The sequence below is a fragment of the Electrophorus electricus genome, chromosome 8 (assembly GCF_041902795.1).
Source record: "Electrophorus electricus isolate QZ-2024a chromosome 8, ASM4190279v1, whole genome shotgun sequence".
In the NCBI taxonomy this organism is placed as follows: Eukaryota; Metazoa; Chordata; class Actinopteri; order Gymnotiformes; family Gymnotidae; genus Electrophorus; species Electrophorus electricus.
This window is the reverse complement of record NC_137504.1, coordinates 8,347,990-8,365,276: the sequence shown is the minus strand read 5'-3', so window position 1 is coordinate 8,365,276 and position 17,287 is coordinate 8,347,990. Positions and strand designations below refer to the sequence as shown.

The following is a 17,287-nucleotide window of genomic DNA, read 5'->3' as shown; positions in this document are numbered from 1 at the left end:
ACATCTAACATGAACATGTACATCTCACAATGACTGACATCGAATTACACACACACAGGTGTTTAAATACATACATAAATGAAACAAAGAACTGGGTGCAGGTGTTTTGCTAACAAGGGTGGCGTGGTTACAAACAAGACACGAAGTCACAATGAACACAGTCAACAGTGAACTCCCACTGCACATGATTGGCCGTACCATGTGATCAGTGGGAAGGGGAGCGTACTGTGACAATCACATTTTAGATGGCTTCTAGTGTGGTCCTCCAGTGTATGCTATATGTATATAAATAGAGAGAGAGAGAAAACAGGTGACAGCATTTAAGCAACAGGAAAATCATGGCTTGGAGTCCCCGGGAGCGCACGTACTGTTATACTAATAAATATGTAAATGCAAATATATATTGATAATTCAAACAAAATTTTCAACTTTCAAGAGAAGTGCAGTGAGTGCAGAATAGTTTTGACCAATAAACCTTAATATGGAAGAGACAATCTTATTAGTGTGGTTGTATGGAGGCTGGCTGTCTACTTAAAAGCTAATAGCCTAATTGACACATCAGTACAAAAATTGGGCAGCCCAGACTTTTCAGGATATTTGGAATATAGTATTATGATCTGGCATCAAATTCAGTCAGCAAAGATGGAGGGCAGGGATCTGCATGTGTTTTTTTTATGAACCTTTCTTATGACTTTGGCTCAGTACTACACAGTTTCTTTTGTGGAAGGACTTCTATTTCTTTCAGGTTCCAGGTGAGAACCCATTATGAAGACATTCAATTTTGCTTTAATACAGGTGAATATACCGTATCTTGGGAGTACCTGGAAATGGACATAATAGCAGGTTGTACAATCTCACCGGTGACGTTTATCATAGCAATAGAAGTGATGGTTAGGGCTTTCAAGTGGGTTCTTGGTGGAAAGAGGTTGCAGGATGGCACTCAACTCCCTCCTATTAGATTATATTAGATAGATGGATGATATGACAATACTTAAAGTTACTTTACCATGCATTCATTGGTTGCTTGATAAGTCAAGTGATAATCTTAAGTGGGTAAGGTTAAAGTTTAAATCTTGTAAATTCAGAAGTGTGCCTATCATTAAGGAAAAGCTTGTGCAGGAAAACTTTTTATGAATAGTGAGTTTCTTCCCTCTATATTGGAGAAACTGGTGAAAAGCTTAGTTGAATTGTATAATGCAACTCATAATCCTCTTGCCAGGTGAGCTAAAATTGTGGTGTCTTCATTGTTACCTCGTATAAGGTGGCCACTGACAATCTATGAAATTGCTATTATTATTAAGTGGAGAAATTAGAGAAGATTATGAATAAGACCTTAAAGGAATTGGTTAGCTGTACCTTTTTGTCTCTGTAGTGTGGCTATCTAGTATGGCAAAATGAATGATGAGCTGCCAATGACAAGTTTAGTAGAACAATTTAAATGTGCTAAGGTAAGTCTTGAGATGTCCTCGTTGAGCCCTAAAGATGAGGCAGGAAAAAAGCAGCTGCTCTAGCTGTAAAATCAGGAAGGAAATGGAATCCACAAGAAATAGTCAAGTCAGCTCAGAGAGCTCTGGAATACAGAGATGTCACAGAGTGGGTGCAAAATGGGAGGGCAGGGTTTGGCTCAGGTGATTCATGGAAGGCATTCATCAACTACCAGAAAAGAAGTAGGTGATTACTAATTTTTTTCCAAGAGCAGTAAGAGGAAGGCAGACAGGCAGCAGTGGCTGCTCAAAAAAAACAGTGGCTGAAGTGGGAAGATGTTTAGAAGTGAACGATAGACAGATGGGACTTATGAGTGATATGCTGAAGTTAGTACTTTGAAGCATATTTTATCAGGTTGCAAAGTTCGTCAGTTACAGGTACATATTCATAGAGGTATAATCAGGTACTTAAATCCTTGGCATCATTATTGGAAAGTCAACCAGTTTGCTACTTATTGAATTAGATTTTATTGCTACTTATTGAGCTAGACTTATTGAGTTAGATTTATTTTTGCTAAGAGTAAGAGAGTTATCTGAAAGGACTAGTCAGTGGCTGTGGTTCACAGATTAGTTAAATTACTAGTAAAAATTATATTCTTGATATCCACAATTACATTTTTACTAGTAAAATTTGAATTCTTGATATCAAAAATTACATTTTCACATGTATAAATTCATGTTATCAAGAAAAATAGGAAGAAAATCTAAAATGGCTTGCTATATAATACAGGTTTAGTAACTGGGAGACCACTGTTGTATCAGCTGTAGAATAAGATAATTACAAAGCATGCTTGCAGGTGGGTGGGTCTGGGACACCAGATCTCACTGAGTTTATGGGAGATACTGTAGGTGTAATGAGGAGCGATCATGAGGTGGAAGCAAACACTGAGAAGAGCAAGATTTATTATGGGCAAATACAATATCAGGGTCACAATAACGGTACAAAAATTGTATCATGGCCTTTTGAGTTCACCAATTAAGAATTTCATCAACCTTGATAAAGTATTGGTCATAAACAAATCCCAATACCTAGTAACATGGACAACTGAGGCATAAGTACATTGTGACATTCTATATATCCTCACCTCACTGTTCATTCAGGCTGTCTGTGATTTAGTTATGGTGGCAAAGGATTCTAGATGAAGTTATAAAATTATGTATCCTCTCTACTGACAAAAACATGCAGTTATTTTATATTACAATGTCCTACATGTATTAGATACAGAATAGCATCAACCTCATAAAAATGCATATTTTGGGAATTGCCTTCTTTATAGTCATATAATATTCTCCATTTAACTACACCATTATAGTTGAGTTTCAGATATAATTTCAGTAAGTGGCCAACCTCTTCTGATATTTTGTTAGGCAGATTTGTTTGTCAGCAGCCCATTTTGCAGTTGCCTCCTGCTATGTCATAATTTATAACTAGTGTTTCCCTTCATTACCACTAATAAAAATCCCCACCTCAATCTGCTCAACTCTTGGGCTCCAGAAAAAAAAACAAAAAACATTCAGGCTACACAAATTAATTTCGACGCCTAAATTAAAAACCCTGCACATACTAATCCATGCACATACATAAGAAAACTACTTTAGAGATTTTAGCATTTATAGCTTTTTATGTTACTTGATATTTATGTTGATAAATTGTAGAGGTTGTGATAAAAATTAAGAATTTGAAGAACAACGATGTTTTAGTCCAGTAGGGGTACAATTAAAAGTTGTATAGATATATTTACATATGGAAAGTTATAATTTATGCACATTTAGCAGTCACCCATATTTTGCAATTTTAAAACTGATTTTCAATTGACTTTTCATGAATAATGCAATTTAATAGGCCAACACAATTGTAGTAGCCTAATTAGGGACAAGGGGCATGTTACCCCAAACATTACTTCAAAAAAGTATGATGACTGCTCTAACACAAACCTTTTCAGGATAAATAACAATATCAATTGACTGTTTAATAATAATAAATAAGTGGGCATGACACGTGTCAGATATTTCTAGTTGACTGTCCTGTAGCAAAAAGATGGTGAAAGTAAATTTGGTAACATTTAAGAGCGCTGCGGATAAATACTATGAGGGCACTTTTAAACATGTTATACCCTTATTATATATTTCGCGGGGAGCAAAATTCAGAGTTATCACAGTTTAAAACAGGTTTACTTCAAGATAGTAATCGATAGCGATGTATTTGTAGACTACTAACATGGATGCAGGTTGCATCTGTTAGATAAGACTAACATAAATATTCAATAATTCCATACACACAAAGTATTCGGATTGTATTTGCCTTGGTTATACCAGCATGCTAAAAATAGTGTGCCCCAATAAACGAAAACGCTCGGACGTCGGCCCTACTAACCACACTCCCTGGTCACGTCACGTCGGTGGCGCGCAGTGTACACCTCTGGGCGGTCACAATTTCCAATGTTGAGTGGAAAGTCTCTGTAAGTGGTGGTGTGAATTGTGTTCCCAAGAGCAGTTTTAAAGTATTTTTATGAAAGAAAAACTACCCTCCGGTAAATTGGAAAGCTACTCACGGTCTTTTTTAAGTCGAATACACACACACACACACACATATATATATATATATATTTAGACAACGGGAACCCAGCATAAACAGCTGGTTGTTTGTAGCCAACCATACAGCTAGCCTGTATACGCTAGCCACACCGTACTGGCCACAAAACGACAATTTTTACACGGATATTTCTGAGGCAATTTTTTTTGCTTGCAACGTTTCGTAACATGTGATTCTTTGCCAGTACAAAACAAGTTTGTAACGACTATGCGGCGGTCTTAAAATATCTTAGCTAGACTAAGATATGAGACTCTGGGGTACCGGGTTTCTCGGCAGGGTTTCTGCAGCATCTGTGGTGGAAGATCACGGGAACGAGACGGAGGACTGCTAAGCGACACTGACATCCAAATACACAACTGCTCGGACACAGGTCAGTAAAGTAACAACATTATTTACATTTTCGCTGTGTCGACTCACCACTGAAATATTTGCCCGCCTGTTTCAAAATGCATATCACTATTTCAATAGCTGGGGCGTAATTACATGCGTTCATTCGGGGACAGCCATGCTCGTGTAATTCACCTAGCTAGCTACAGATAGGAAGGTTAGATAATAGCTAGCTAGCTAGCTAGCTTCAATTACTGCTGGAGACATTGTTTTAAGCTAATATTAGGAGCTAGTTGTGCACTCAGTTGTTGTATGGGAAAAGTTCGTCTATCTGACTACATAGCTATCTGCATTTATTCAATGAACCACACTCCGGTCTCGGTAGGTGTAACGTTAGTTTCTCTTTTACATAGGCTATAGTAAGAGATTACATTCTTCATAGTTAAAATGACCTTACTTCGAAAAATGTTATTGATAAATATGCATGTTGTACATTTTTAACTAGTTGCACCAAGATACTAGTTGTATTTTAGCCAATGTCCGTCCATCCACCACTAAGGTCTTCATTTTCTCTTTCTTTGCACTGAAGTTTCAAATAAACTGACTGAGAGTGTAATTAAAATAGTTTTTTCCTGGTGCTTTTCTCCACAGCAAACAATGTAGGCTAGGCCTAGACCTGTTTTGTATGATCACTCCACCTTTGTATTGGCTTTTGACATGCATAAGAACATAGGACAGAATTGTTCCTGCTTGTTGGTAAGCCTGTACTGGCAAACTGATTTCATGTCAGATTTAATTGATGGCATACTTGGACAGAATCCACTGTGGATTTTAAAATGTTTGCTATAAAAGAGCATAGGTTATTTCTCTCATGCTGTCATATTATATTTCCTGTGATATCTTAGTAGATTATTTGTAGACTGTAGTAGATGTTTCTGTAGCTTTTTCTGTAAATCAAGAGCAAATGTTTACTGGTGTTTCATAGTTTCTTGGGTGGTGGTGAGGTGGGAGGCATCCTCGTTTTACTGCAGCATGCTGTACATCTATATTTACATCTATCTTAATCAGAACTGCATAGCAAGTTTACACCTTTAAGCATAAATATAGTATACAGCTGTATCTTATAGACTGCCATACATTTTAGAGTTTGTTGTTACAATACTCCTGTAGCCAATCTTGTGATCTAAAGACTGTTAGGTCTTTAGTTGGATGACTGTATGGGAGTCCTGTGTACATTGTGTCAAATTTGAGAGTTGGTTTTGATCAAAGGGCAGGTATTACTACTTTATTACATTATGTCAAATTTGTGAATTGTCCTTTGATCAAAGGCCAGGTATTAATACAGTATTTTATATATGTAAAACCTGAGGGCAGAGACCACAAACTGGCCCCTGAATCTCGGGTTTTCAGATGACAAACATGTTCTTTGATCTCCAGACCAAAGCGACAGCTCCCTGGCATTGCATCTAGAACAAATATTTATCCTCTTGAATGGTCTCTACCACACTGCCCTTTCCTTCAGGGGGTAACAGTGTCTGTGACAATGCCTTTTCCTTTGGGGAGTGCACAAATGTGCTTCACACAGTCCTTGTGCATCCACCCCTCACCCACGATAACACCCAGGCCCTTCACAATGGGGTTCACATTTGGCTTTACACCAAATGCAGGGGGAGCAGGGGGAGGATCCTCTGACCATAGGTATGCTCCCTATGGCCTCACCATACCATCCCACTTATGACACCAAATGTGAGCAGGAGCACCTAAGTGCTAATAAGAACATAGGAGACCTGATAAAGTATAACCTGAAATAAGTGCATGTGTGTCTGTGTGAGAGAGGTTTTTTTTTTTTGTCTTTTTTTCAATAAAGTGCCAATATCTGCAGTGCAAGCCTTAAAAGAGGAAAGAAAATAATTCCCTGTCTGGAAAAAGAAGAAAATGGCTTGTAGTCTGTATCACCAGGACTCTTTTCTAACAGTTGTGACTTTTCCTCACATCCCAATTGTGACAAAGGCAAAGGGCAGTGTCCACGCCCTGTCTCCAACCTGGATCCTCCAGGTGGCAAGCATGTGCTTTGACCAACCAGAGTAAAGAGACCGCTTTCTAAAATGGTGGCCAGAACACACGTTTACCCTCCTGAGGGATTTTCTCCATCACACTTCACTTTTTTGAGGAGTACTCCCTTACTCCTCTTCTCACATCTCATGTTTCATTCACGCATTTATTCAGGGTCACACCCAGGCCATGGGTTCTCACTGGGTTTCACACCATATCTTTAGAGCAGGGGATGGTCCTTTCTCCAATCAGTATGCTTCAGATGGCCTCCCTACACCATTTGTAGCAAAGGCAGAGGAAAGCAAATGAACCCAGCCTCAAATCCAGGGCTTCAAGCTGGCAAACCATTGCTGCTTGGTATGGCTGCCAGAGCTTACATTTACACTCCTGAGTGATGGTCTCCATCACAGTCTGCCTTGATTTAAAATGGGTCATTCCTGAAAATGGCCACAGGCAACATGACATAATTGTGTAGAGACAAGTACAGAGAACTGATCAAAAAGGGATTAGTATCTTATAGGTACAGAGAATATCTAATAAACTGGCAACTTTGTGTATACATTGATGCTTTCTTTTGTCCACATAAAATAGGCATGTTACAGTTAGCAAATAGTGTAAATGGTAAGTGCATTGTTTTAATCAGTGATTATATATGACAGCTGTGTTTTATATACTTAATCAACTCTTTAAGTTGGTGAAAATGGGTGAAATGCTGGTTGTCTTGACATGCTGATTTTTTATTTATTTTTTACCGTTTTGTCTTTACAAACAGGCTCACATTGGTTAGAGTAGATAACTAGTAAAAAATAAGCTTTTTTCACAATAATGTGAAAGTATTATGGGCAGAAATAGTATATTGCAGTTATATTTGTACATATTGCAATATGCCTTGGGCAGTGATAGCCTAGTGGTTAAGGTGTTTGACTAGTAATCTGAAGGTAAACTAGTAATAATTTGTAACAAGTCCCACCACTGCCAAGTAGACCCTTTTGGGCCCCTGAACAAGGCCCGTAACCCTCAGTTGCTCAAGTTGTACACAGTCATAATTGTAAGTTGCTTTGGATAAAAGCATCCACTAAATGCCATAAATGTAAACTATAGTTGTACATCACTGCTTGCACAGCTGATAAAGAACCTCTGTAGGGTGGACCTTGTGTTCTCCACTGCAATTTTGACTTTGTCTACATCTTTTACTGCTGTGTTTTATGGCTATTTATTTGACCTCTTATGAAACATATATTGCTAATACCACAAACATATATTTTTAATCACCAGTCAGTTTATTAGAAATATCACTTTATTAGAAGCACCTTGTACAGTTTGAGGCTCTTGCCCATCTGCTACCATGCGCAGTTTATGGCGGCTTTCCTCTAGCCTTTCATTTGTGGTGACTTACTGACAACATTACTGCTGTTAGTATTTTGTGGTGGTGGTCCTCTCTCCGCTTAGCAGTAACACTGAGATGTGTAAAAACTAAAACAACACTGTTGTGTGTGATGCACTCACCTTTCACACCCATGCCACCAATGTGTTAGTGTTTATGCTGTGTTGAAAATGGTCTACTACCTAAATAATATTCGGTCAGCGGTCTTCCTGTGGTTATAAACTGACCAGTAAAGAAAAGGGCATAGGGTGACTGATGAACTGCACATGCCAACTGATACAGTACTTATATAATAGGCATACCTAAAAGTGGCCAGTGAGTATAGGTACAAGGAAGGCTTTTCTGTTGACATGGATGGTTTATGTCAATGTCTACATTAGCAGATAATATTTCAGATCCCTTATCTTTTCAAAAATAATTACGAACAATATCATTTTAGTTTAGAATGTTTTGGTGATCCATGGTGTTTTTAAGTGCATAAGATTTATGTCATCTCTGTTTAGTTTTTTTCTTTTTTGAAGTGTTTATAGTTGCATTTTGAAATGGACCAACTGATGGGGCATAATGTAGTTTAAGGCTATTTTGCTCAATAAAACCTTGGTCTAAATAGCTAGTGTTCATAAAGATGAATAAGATCACAATATATACAGTACCATCACTTATTCATTTAGGCAATGTAATACTCAAAAGCCTTGTCAGCTTTTATTTTTTGTGAGAATTTTATTCAGCAATAAAGTTTAATTTGGTTAAATTTTTTTTCTAACCCCAACCTTAACTGTCATTCTTTTCAGTTCATCAATGTATGAATCTTTAATCATCCCCCATCCCAAATTTTGTTGTATATTTAAGAAAATGAACCAAAAATACATTTAAATTCATAATGTTCTGTTTCAGAAGCAGACCTTGTAGGTAGTTAGTACTACTCTACTGATGGAAAGTGCTGCTTTAACTTAAAGAAAAAATGACATTTGGAAGGTTGTTTAGAAACTGTAGCCCTACATTTGTGCAGCTGCAAATGTTATTTCAGTGTCTAGCCTATTTGCATATTTTGTCATGTGCACGATGAATGTCTTTAAGTCATAGCACTAATCTGTGAACTGTAAAAAAATCTAAAATATTTGGTCTAGTAGTAACTGGTAAGAACTTGTAATGAAACCAGACTTTTGGCTTTTAAAAATGAAACAAATTTGTGCCAGTCAAGAATATGTGCATCGGCTGAGATCAAACCAGCATTTATGCTCTTAGTTTCTGTTTTATATGCAAATGTTCCGTGGCATAGCATGAACTAAGCAATAGCCTGACTTGCTTCAAGTGAAACAAATAGAGTATTGTTGCCAGTGTCTGTCATGGTTTGTTTTTAGTCAGTCACCAGATGGTGATCACTAATATGACAGCATATTGTGAGACTGAAAAATGTCCCTTTTGTTGACATCTATTGGAGTTTTAAGTCAGTAAATGGACATCCTATTTTTTAGAAGGACTTTGCATTCTTACATTAAGGCCAGCTGTTTGAGTCTCAAATACCTATCGTAATTCCTATGTCCATTAAGTGAATGGACAATTGGAGAATTTTGCGCTGGTTTAGGATTGTTTTTCTTGAATGTATTACATAACACCACTTTGTTTTGAAGTTTTCTTATTGCACTTTTATAATTGTCTTACTTTTGAATCATAGTGTGTAATCTAATGGAAGAGAAAGTGACATTGAATGACTGGAACCTTGAGGCCTTAATTATGAGGGTGCTTGAATGATGCACTTGGCTTCTATCTCAACTGTGGTATATTTGATGGTTACTTTTGCTTGGCAGTGACCTGGGATGCAATACTTGGACTGTGGGGATTACCTTTTGAAAAGCTGAAGAGTGTGTGAGCCCTGAGGCGATTTGGGCAGGGCTGATTTATTGATTGGTGTTCCAGTCAGCCCGTCGCATTGCAACCTGACCAAGTAAGCAAAGAGAGCAATGAAAAAGGCTGCCCAGAGAAGTGCTGTGTAACGAAGGCCTTCTCCCCTTGAGGTGCAAAATTCTTGCATTCTGCAAGCAATGTTTACTTTGTACTCTGTTTTCCTCCCAGGGATATGTCATGTCAGCAGATATATTATTTTTGTTTGCTTCTGCTATGATGAATACATTGGACTTTCACATAATTTTATTCTTGTCCTGTGAGAACAGCATGATGTGTACCTGTTTTGTTCTTTAACTGAGCTTTTTCTTCCACTTTTACTTTAGTATAGCTTATATCGATAATTGGAATCTGTATTTAATTTAGTTTACTTTTGTCAACTTTGCTGTATGGAAGTCCCACTTCGACTGTGATTCAGTTACATAGTTATTTAACTAATACTGTATTTCAGAGTTTATTGCATGGCTCCTTAGCTCTTATTAGGCATATAATTAAATATATGTTTAATTGGACTTATTCATGATGATTATTTATTTTTATATAATTTTGTTGTTCCGTTTTGTACTGACCTAACAGCAAGCAAGTCATCAAATTTTCCAAGTGTACAATCTTGCAAGAAAAATAAAAAATCATTGCCCTAGTTGAGCTGAGTTTAATTTCTGCTAGTGGAGTTTTTGGTTTAAAAACATAGCGATGATATAGTCCTTACTGTATTAAGCTGGGCTTTATTATACAGTTCATGTAAGTTTGGATAATCATAGCTCATTGAAAAGAATAGGCCTGTTTGTACATGTATATGGGGCTCCTATTTATTGATTTGTCATATATAGGTTTACCAAAATGATGAACTAAGCAATGCTCTTTCTTTGCATTTGCCAAATAGCATGCTTCATTTTGGTATTTCATTGCATTTTATAATTTATTTTTACATGAACAATAATATTGTTTTATGTTGTGCATAATTGTTATATTTAGGTCTCTATGATTTTTGTGATGTTGAGAACATGGATGGAATTGCAGAATAGAGGCATAAAAACATATAAACAAATAAAAAATATAAAGATAGCACAGAATTTGATTAAAACAGTCATAACCTTGTATTATGCAGAAACTGAATTTGTTCTTTTAGCAACTGTGCTTACTACAAATCATGTCAAGCATCTGTCTTTGTACATGTACAGACATGTTCATCAATATATTAGCTAGTTTTATGGGAATAACGTTGAAGAGACTAGCTTCGGGTATGTAGGTAGCATCAAGAACTAAGAGACAGTTTTAAGTGCAAAATTAAGGGGCACACAATACCCTAATTGTTTGACCCAAACAGCCTTTCTGCAAGTTTTACTACTCTTCTAAGTAACGATAGACATCTAGCACCAAACTGCACTGTTTACTTGATCTATCCTTTCATTCATCCCCCGCATCCTCCCGTAGGAATGCATTGATTTTACAACTCACTTTTAAGATATAGCCGATAAACTTTGTAATAGATTGAACATCTTATTTTAAATTCCTTTCCACAATCTACCGTTTCTTGTTCCCTCTGTCTAATTTAAAATTCTTCATTTTCAGTATTGATTTATAAAATGTGATATAAGTGTTCAATTTGTAATATAAATGGTGTGTCTGTACTTAATAATTTTATTCTTGTTCTGTGAGAACAGCATGGTGTGTACCTGTTTTGTTCTTTAACTGAGCTTTTTCTTCCACTTTTACTTTAGTATAGCTGATATTGATAATTGGAATCTGTATTTAATTTAATTTACTTTTGTACTCAGCAAACCAGCTATGTTTTTGCTTGAAACAAGGCTACAGGGTGTTTTTTCATGGCATCAATGTTGATAAGTCCATATGGAGATGACCAATATATTTGTCTGGATATTAAAACATTAAATATAGCATATAAAACAAAGTTTGAATACTTCTCCAAATTATGTTGGGCAAAAAAGATGCTGCTTTGTGCTTTGTTTGCCAAACTAATCCTATCTTAAAATCATGTTCTCATCTATGAAACGTTTTTGTCTGTACTAGAAGGTTCATTGTCTTTTCAGTAACCATTGGTGCCACACACAAAGCCTGAAGTGACCTCTAACCCAGAGCTTTGAATGCTGTGGGTGCTTTGTGCAGAAATGAGGGCTTTGTCATTCTAGTCTGTGTGACCATTAATTACAGGAGTTCTCCCTCAACCCCACACATGAACTGATAGACTGAATCGTGCTGAGCATGAAAAGCATTTCCACTGGCCTCTACCACACATTGGCATGCGGAGTTGCCTAGAATTCCCTATTGGATTCATTGCACCCAAACAATTCCTGCATTGAGCAAAGCTGTTGGAGAACAGCCAGGGAATTCCTACAATGGAGGCATAATGAGAAAACATTGACAATTAGAGTTTTCATTCAGGATTCAGCTGGCAGCTTGGTGTGTGTGAATCTGACTGAGTAAAGAAGACTGTATAAATACCTGATATTTGGTCAACATGAATCTGCATAAAATAATTTTTAGAATGGATTGAGGTTAAGTGGAGGTTTTGGTTTATGTATTTGTATTACAGAAAATGAAACAGGAAATATGTTTGATTCTTTCTACTCCTGGCAGATTACTTTGTGAGTATACCTGAGCTTTTGAATAGTAGACTTTCCTCGATATTGCATTCTGTGTAAACACACATGAACATTTCCCTTTAAACGTTTACTAAGTAACCTATTACTAAGATTGATGTTCAGTATAATAACTAATTGTAATATGTACATAATGTGAGATGGTGAGCACTTTTGATGAATATGGAATGTGAGATGGTGAGCACTTTTGATGAATACCTCATCAGCACTGCCATCTGCTCTGCTGATAAAGCTGCGGTCACACTAGACATTCGTCAGCGAAATTTCGCAAGTTAAATTATATTCATTTTAATGGTATTTGCAGCAGTGAGCAATTTCATGCTGCAGAGTTCCTGGGCAAATAAATGTGAATGAAACTTCATGCCGAGTTTAACTTTGGTGAACTTTAACATGAGAATTCACATCCTCAACCAATAGAGCTACTGCTTTGGCTGAATCAACCAAAAGGGGTAGGACATTTATAGCAGTACTTTAGATTCGGAATGGACAAAATGCTAATTAGCCATGTGTTGTTGAGTTAGTTGGTTAGCAACTGTGTTGGAAAGCAAAATAAATCCCATTAAATTAGCAATAAACAAAACCTTTTGTACTCATAGGATTTTATTTACATTTATTTATTTTATTTATTCATTCCTATGAAGCCTAAATTAATTTTAAAAAATCTACTTGATATGCTAAGAACATATTAAATCTTTTTTTATTCTAGAAGAACAAAAAATAATCACTTATAATTTAATATACAGATTTTAATTTTATTTTCTTAATTTCATCAGGTTAAATTTTTTTACATTATTTGATTTCTGCAGCTTTATATAATCATACACACTGATATAAATACACACATATATATGAACATACATTACAGATTCTCCAAAAATAAGAGTCCTTCATAAAGTTTCTCTTTTTCTATGTGTAGCAAAATAAGAGTACCAATGGAGGTGCTGGTACCACATGGTATGGTGCTGGTGTTTTCGTGAAAATTACGTTATTGCAATAGGAACTCCAAAGACCATGTCTGAACACAAGTCTAAAAACTGGTGAAATTCTGCTGACTCCCCCAGCAGGTACAGAATAATGTGTGCTGGAAATGTACAGCAAGAAGGAATGAAACGTATGAAGTGTTTTAATGTTTTTAAAGAAGATGACTGAGGATATAATAATTTGTCACCACACCCTCCTAGTTGTATTCTACTTATTCCAGTTCACTTCACCATTTTGTGCATGGCTCTAGTGGATGCCTTGAACACTTCTTAACAAAAATGGCTAGGGCTGTAGATAAAACCTTTGGTTTTTGCGACACACATCTCAAAGGCTCCGAATTCCACCCATCCCCCAGGTCCACCCTTGTATTTTAGGATGGAATGGGCGGAGGTAGGAGAAATAGCACTAACAATGTAGATTGTTGTGACAAACATAGGGCATGCAGAGTTCAGAAAAGTTCCATCTGTGTTTTTCACATAATGCAGAAGGATACTACTAATAATCAGTTTGGAAAAAATATGCAGCCAAAAGCTATTTGTCATATTTGAAGAACATTTCTGAAATAGTATTATTCCCAACAAGCTATGCGCCTGATCATCCAGCTGTGGGAAGAAGCACAGCAATGACTCATCAGCCAGGCTTTTACTTCCAATCCCAGTTTTGACAGCTATGGCTTATTATTACCCATGTTGCTTTTAATTTAACTGAAATGCAAATTGAGTGTATGCAGGGCTGCTTATTTTTCTCTCTCCAGTGTGACTAGAGATTTGAAAAAGCTGTGAGAGGAAATTTGGCTCCATAAGAGATGCGCATTCATGGCTAGAATAAATGCTGATGCTATTTTTTACAGATAATTCCCAGAGTGAGGTTGGTTAGTTGTAAAAATATTCTATAATGGCTTACTGAGTTATTAAAAGTAATCAGTGACATGACCTAAAGGTCAACTTTGCTGTATGGAAGTCCCAATTCGACTGTGATTCAGTTACATAGTTATTTAACTAATACTGTATTTCAGAGTTTATTGCATGGCTCCTTAGCTCTTATTAGGCATATAATTAAATATATGTTTAATTGGACTTATTCATGATGATTATTTATTTTTATATAATTTTGTTGTTCCTTTTTGTACTGACCTAACAGCAAGCAAGTCATCAAATTTTCCAAGTGTACAATCTTGCAAGAAAAATAAAAAATCATTGCCCTAGTTGAGCTGAGTTTAATTTCTGCTAGTGGAGTTTTTGGTTTAAAAACATAGCGATGATATAGTCCTTACTGTATTAAGCTGGGCTTTATTATACAGTTCATGTAAGTTTGGATAATCATAGCTCATTGAAAAGAATAGGCCTGTTTGTACATGTATATGGGGCTCCTATTTATTGATTTGTCATATATAGGTTTACCAAAATGATGAACTAAGCAATGCTCTTTCTTTGCATTTGCCAAATAGCATGCTTCATTTTGGTATTTCATTGCATTTTATAATTTATTTTTACATGAACAATAATATTGTTTTATGTTGTGCATAATTGTTATATTTAGGTCTCTATGATTTTTGTGATGTTGAGAACATGGATGGAATTGCAGAATAGAGGCATAAAAACATATAAACAAATAAAAAATATAAAGATAGCACAGAATTTGATTAAAACAGTCATAACCTTGTATTATGCAGAAACTGAATTTGTTCTTTTAGCAACTGTGCTTACTACAAATCATGTCAAGCATCTGTCTTTGTACATGTACAGACATGTTCATCAATATATTAGCTAGTTTTATGGGAATAACGTTGAAGAGACTAGCTTCGGGTATGTAGGTAGCATCAAGAACTAAGAGACAGTTTTAAGTGCAAAATTAAGGGGCACACAATACCCTAATTGTTTGACCCAAACAGCCTTTCTGCAAGTTTTACTACTCTTCTAAGTAACGATAGACATCTAGCACCAAACTGCACTGTTTACTTGATCTATCCTTTCATTCATCCCCCGCATCCTCCCGTAGGAATGCATTGATTTTACAACTCACTTTTAAGATATAGCCGATAAACTTTGTAATAGATTGAACATCTTATTTTAAATTCCTTTCCACAATCTACCGTTTCTTGTTCCCTCTGTCTAATTTAAAATTCTTCATTTTCAGTATTGATTTATAAAATGTGATATAAGTGTTCAATTTGTAATATAAATGGTGTGTCTGTATTTAATAATAATAGCTGTACTGATTGTCCCTTAACATAGTTTTCATAGTTACAGTGGGCTCTGGCAGGACAGCTCAACGTTTGTTCATAAATGTAACTTTTTAGTTGTAGTGTTGTTTTTGATCATGCATAATTTTCTTAAAGGTAAAACTGTTGTAAAAACTGCTTTACAAATGCATTTGAATTAAAATGAGCAGAATGCAAGAATGTGACCTTGAATACCAACAGAACTGTCATACTGATGGAAATTTATAATTGTATTCAATTTATACATACATTTATAATCATGTTTCAATTCAAGTTGCTCAATCTGCTAACTGACTATGCTGTACTTGATATGCTAAGAGCATTGCGGACCTTATAGTATTTATTTAGTTTGTTCTTCTAGAATAAAAAAGTACTTAATAATAATAGCTGTACTAATTGTCAGTTAACAGTCATAGTTTTCATACAGTTACAGTGGACTCTGGCAGGACAGCTCAAAGTTTGTTCATAAACTTTACTTTTTAGTTGTAGCGTTCTTGTTGATCGTGCATATTTTCTTAAAGGTAAAAATTAAACATGTGAATGGGGAAAAAATGAGAAAAAAGTAAATTATTTATTTCATAGGATCACATGTATTAACCACATATATATTTCATAGGACCCCATATATTAAACATATATTGGCCCAGAAAGCTATCTTAATGTTACACTTCATATTTGAATAATGCTTTAAATATTGTCTCCAGGATGTACAAATTTTCCAAACACACACAAATCTTGAATGAAAATGTGTGTGACAGAATTGGGCCACACAGACCTCTTAAAGATAAGTGGAAGATGCCAAGGAGCAGAAGTTTTTAAAGATTTTTTAAAAAACTTTCTCTAGAGTCAACAATGGCATTGCTTCTCATCATTGTTAAAGACATGACAGGCCACAGGCTAGCAACACCATTTATATTGACCATTGAAGTCTGACACTAGTCAATGTCCGTGTAATGTCCGTTGCTTTATCTTTTTTTTTTTTACTGTATAAAATAGGCTTAAGATAATTTTTGGGACAGGTTTCTCTTCAGTTCTCTTAGAGAACCTGAAGCAGGCAGTGATTTGATTGTTTTTTTTGTTTTTTTTATTCTGTGTAGTTGAACCGATAACTATCTTCCCAATGAAGCCTTTTCACGTTTCAATACAAGTTTTCATCATTGACCCTTCTAGTACTTCAAGAAAAGAGAAAATGTATGAACCTTATGAAACTAAAATGTAATAAACATTGACAAATTTGATACGTTTATCAAATTTAGATGCTTTTCCATTACTCTTCTGTATGTCTTTCTAATTGTGAAAGCAGTGCTTATTTTTTCCACATTCTACTAGTCTTCCTCAAAATTAATGTCACTGAATTAGAGATGGTGTTCTTTGCCACTCTCCCTAGGGGGTATGGCCTAATGCTAATATAGACTTGTATTATATTAAGACATTTTATGTGGAACATTGTGTATTTGGCACTGGATGGCACAGTTGCAAAAATATATTTGTGTGAATTTTGTACATTGTAGGGACAATATACACTAATTGGCCACATCTTGCTAGTAACAGGTTGGACTCCCTTTTGTCTTCAGAACTGTCTCAGTTCTTTGTGGCATTGATTCAACAAGGTGCTGGAAACATTCCTCAAAGATTTTGGTCCATATTGGCATGATAGCATCATGCAGTTGTTGCAGATTTGTCAGCTGCACATCATGATGCAAATCTCTCAAAGGTGCTATA

General features: G+C 35.9%; 1 protein-coding gene across 5 annotated transcripts in view; it reads left to right on the top strand.

The window, feature by feature from the left end:
- Positions 1-3,977: 3,977 nt before the first annotated feature.
- Positions 3,978-17,287, top strand: part of arhgap32b (Rho GTPase activating protein 32b) — a 78,577-nt gene continuing 65,267 nt past the window's right edge. For 2 of the 5 annotated variants that reach the window (XM_027003904.3, XM_027003895.3), the window contains exon 1: positions 3,978-4,447. The gene's annotated coding sequence lies outside the window, so the exon portion shown is untranslated. Of the gene's footprint in view, positions 4,448-4,732; positions 4,786-12,176; positions 12,349-17,287 lie in introns of those variants that run through there. The other 3 variants (XM_027003886.3, XM_081718789.1, XM_081718788.1) reach the window with 3 other exon arrangements.